General features: G+C 44.6%; 2 long non-coding RNA genes across 2 annotated transcripts in view; one reads left to right on the top strand and one right to left on the bottom strand.

Moving 5' to 3' along the window:
- The window catches only part of LOC114618650, a 2200-nt gene extending 2028 nt beyond the window's left edge, over positions 1 to 172 (bottom strand). The window contains exon 1 of the long non-coding RNA XR_003710992.1: positions 84 to 172. This is a non-coding gene — a long non-coding RNA (uncharacterized LOC114618650). The remainder of the gene's footprint in view (positions 1 to 83) is intronic.
- An 834-nt stretch (positions 173 to 1006) lies between these two features.
- On the top strand, positions 1007 to 2728 carry LOC114618754. The gene is made up of 3 exons (XR_003711003.1): positions 1007 to 1134; positions 2040 to 2295; positions 2631 to 2728. It is a non-coding gene; the product is annotated as an uncharacterized LOC114618754 (long non-coding RNA).
- The last annotated feature ends 1499 nt before the right edge of the window (positions 2729 to 4227 follow it).

Raw genomic sequence — 4227 nt, forward strand, 5'->3', positions numbered from 1 at the left:
AGGAGATACTTTTAGGACTAGGGCAGAAATCAGGAATGACCTGGAGATTAGCCTTTGACAATGTGAAGTTTAAGCAGATTTACCTGGTCCCGAACCCCCTTCGCCCTTCCAAACGCTGCTTATCCCTGGTCGAGTCTAAGTTTTGCGGCATCAATTGGGATCGTTTATTTCCTAAACCCAACAGTGATTTCTACCCCAGCTGAAAAAGCTGCACCCGGGAGCACGCCGTCTCGATATCTTCATTTCCATCTGAAATCAAACATGATCGGTAACTAAGGTTTTCCGAAGCCAGCGTCTGCCCCCCACCTCCGGCCCGGAGAAGACAGTTAATCACAGCCTTGGAAGATGAAAGGCGCGCGAGGCGAGCGGAACTCTCCCAGGCAAAGCTGCACCCCGGGGGGTCATGAAAGCTGGGGGAGGGACCATGATTTCTTGATGCAATAACATATTGAGACACTTTCTGCTTTTCACTCCCTCTGGAGTAAATATAGGGCATCTCACCCATGAAGGGTGATTATAGGTCCTAAGAGGAGGAAGCGACTTATAAAGGTCGTGTTCCTAGGCAAAGGGAAGATAAGAAATCAGTATTGATAGTGAGAAGCAATCCGCAGTTTCCCCTATAAAAATATATTTTCTCTGAAAACTGTTTTGGCAGTTGGGTGATTATCATGATGATTATTAATTTGGGTCTGAAATTGACTGATCTTTGCAGGTGGTTCTGGTGCCTCGAGCTTTCAAAAGACAACTTTTCCCACTGTAATCGCTCCTGGAATATTTTCCGTAGCACCTTCCTCCGTAAAGCAATTAAAGACGTTTTAAAAATGTGAATTGGTTACCTAGCTCCATTAAAAAAAAAAAATCCCCATTTACTCTTTAGTGTCTTATTTGAAAATATTAAACCTCCAAACGAAACCAAACAACCAAACAAAAAGGCAGAGGAGACCTTTAGAGCCAAACATTTACCCAAACGTTTGCAAAAACCGTTTCTCCTTTGATCTAGTGTCACGAGCCTTTTGCTGGAATTTGCTCCAAAAGAGACATTTTTATTTGCTTTTGTTTCCCTTTAAATAAGGTTATAGCATTTTTTTCTTTTGGTCCCCTAATTGAAGACCAGAAGCCCCCACACAAGATGAAGTAAGTCCTTACAATGTTGGGAAAGTGAGTACTGCTTTCTTATAATAAAAGGTGTTTAAAGGGTTCGCTACAGCTTTAAACAGAATTACAATTTACTTCTTTCAAGTGTCCAGGCCATAAATTCTTCTCAATTCCCTCTCTCTCTCCTTGTCGGAATTAATGAGATCAGATCTGATCAGGGCGCTGATGTGTTCAGCGCCAAATCACACAACAGCGCGCGCACCGTAATGGAATTTGCATCTAATGCATACATAAATCAAACATCTTTCTGGACATTTTCATATGCATAATGTCATTTCATCCAGCGCTGTCTGTGCAGAGGGGGAGATTTTTCTCTCTGAGAGAATGACTTTCTTTAATGCTTTCTTTCTATTTTCGCTGACTGCGGTCCGGGAGAATGCAGTCGGTCGGAGAATCTTTCGGGGCGCGGTTGACAGTTCCTTTTCCAAGAGGGGTCCTTTACATTTATCATGCCTCTTCCTCGGGGGCTTTGTTATGCAAATGTGGCTGAAATTGATAATTCCAAAGTGCTTCATTTCGGCTCCTCGGCGGTTGGAGATGGTAGATAAAAAGAAACTGACAAGACACACTGATTGCCCTCGGTGCTTGTAACTCTCTTGCTAACAAGGGCTGGATATTGTTAAAAATTCCTATTGTTATGAGGGTGGCGCTCCCATTATGCAGGCCTTGCAAATTTCTGATTTGAATATTAACCCTTTAATCACTCAGCCCTTTTGGCCTCTCCAAAAAAAAAAAAATTTTTTTTTCCAATTGCCATCCATGACTTCAGGACGCCAAACATCGAAACTATTCTTCTATTATGGTGAACAGCTTGGGTATACTGAACACATTTCATTAATCATTTGATTCCAGGGTAAACTTTACGTTTATTTTTTTTCCCACAGGCAAAGAAAAGGGGTTATCTCTAGCAAACCCTTCCCCCGATGCTTAGGGAAGACATTTCGACGGGATCATCATTTGCACAAAAGACTAGAAATTTGTAATTGTGGATAACAATTTGCAGATAGAACTGGGCCTTCTCACCCTTACCTCCTGCTCTGAAAAGGGCAGTATCAGTATTTTAACCTGGCCTTGCAAGGGTCTTCCTGTGCAGCCCCAAGAAGGCCTCAGGGAGGTGATGTGTGTCTACCGTCACCAGAGGTAAGTTTATTTTACCTGCCTGGCCAGGAAGAGGAAGAAAAAAAAATTCCCAGCATCCTCCACCTAGACTGGAACAGTGTAGCAGCAGACTTCTGAATACCATTTCCAGGGGAGAATTGCAAATTGAGGCCGCTCTGGGCATTAGCATAGCAATGAGGCCCTGACTGTAAACAGCCTTTGCCAGCAAAGGCTATGAGCCTGGGCCGAGGCCCTCACGGGCTGCAACACTGGACATTTAAGGAGTGTGACTGTGAGCATTTCTCAAGGCCTGAGCCACCCTGATATCAAGCTCTGAAAATACACACACACTCAGAATAGCTCAAATTCACCCACAGATTCCCCAGATGAAACAATGGGACCAGAACAAGAATTCACCTGTCAAGCTAATTCAGATTGGCAAGCCGGAATCTCTCGGCTGCTTTCCCAAGGTGGCGATTGTCCATCAGGTAATCAGACTCGTGGTGGAACCGGAAATCTCATCTCTTTTGGAAACGTTGCTGGTTTGAGAATGGATAACTGCAGATTAGTAAATTACACTCATTTCTTCCCAATGTAACTGAGAATCTAGAAAAGACAGCTCAAGGCTTAGATTGATAAGGACCGGCCAGGGCTCCCTGTCTAGATCCAAGAGGTTGTAATCAAATCTCTCTTTCTCTTCCTGGGTCTGTAAAAGATCCCACCAAATGATGGTAAACATGAGTGGCCATATATATCAGGGTGGCCCACATCCCTGGGTGGGTGTGTCTGTAGCACTGTCTTCCTCAGGCAGGCCCTGCCAGGGCACCAGGGAGAGGGATGCTCTCAGAGACCACACAGCCATGCATAGACTGACTGCAGGATCTGTGCACAGCTCAGGCAGGTGGTGGTGGTGGGGGTCCCAGCAAGCCCCACCTGCTTGCTAGCCCAGGTACAGAGCCCTACTGTACCCTTCTACAGGACTTTCAGCACACGGACAGTCTCTTTCTCACCAGAATTTCTCTACCCATCATTCAAAAACTCAAAGTTATAGTGCTCTGATTGCCAGCATCTGAAAAATAGAAATCCTAAAATAAATAAATAAATAAATAAATAAATAAATAAATAAATGCCTCGTCTCCTAGAAGTAAAATTTTGATAACGTGGTAGCATCGGGCGATGGCTTTCTGGTACCCTGCCTTTGGGCTGTTGCGTCAGTGTGCTGTTTTTGCCTTCTATATGGTGCTTTCTGTCAGGTCTTCATAGGTATGCTGACTGTCTTTAGTTATGGGAGCACAGCCGCGGTTCCGTAATTAAGAGTGAAGGCTGCACTCCCTAAACTTGGTGTGAGCCATTAAATCAGCAGGCTATAGTCAAAATCACAGCCCAAACAATGCCTACTCATTAATAACTGTACGGTAATCAGCACCAACAGCTAGAACTATAGCTGAACCTGCCAGGTCCAGTCCACTTCCCGGAAGGACCAAGAGGCTGTAAAAAGCTGACCCTTTTCCTAGGAAAAGGACCTTGCCTTCAGTTTCACAAGAAGCTTTTAGGGTGTGAGATCGAAAGATGTGCCCCGTGCATTCAGTGCCTATTTTATTTTCAATTATGTTTGGCGGCAAATCTAAACACCTAACGTTATCTGCAGATTGGGAACACTTAAAAATGAGGGTCTTCCTTTCTTTTTCCCTTTTTGAGTCTATTTGAGTTGAGAGGCTCCTTCATCTATTGATGAGACGGTATCCCCTCTTCTCCTTGGTTCTTTTTTTATCCATGCACTGAGAATGTCCTAGGGGCTCTGGGTGGCTATGGTTGAAAAAAGGGATGTGGGCGGGGCTCTGGACACTTGGGTCCTCACGACCTCGGCAGGATGGGGGAACGGAAGGTGTGAGATCGTCCTAGCTTAATGGTATTTGATTTTTCAGTTGCCTATGTGTTGGGGTTTTGGCAGATCCTGCTGGAGTCTGAAAGACA

This window comes from Grammomys surdaster, unplaced genomic scaffold, assembly GCF_004785775.1.
Source record: "Grammomys surdaster isolate TR1022 unplaced genomic scaffold, NIH_TR_1.0 144, whole genome shotgun sequence".
Lineage (NCBI taxonomy): Eukaryota > Metazoa > Chordata > Mammalia > Rodentia > Muridae > Grammomys > Grammomys surdaster.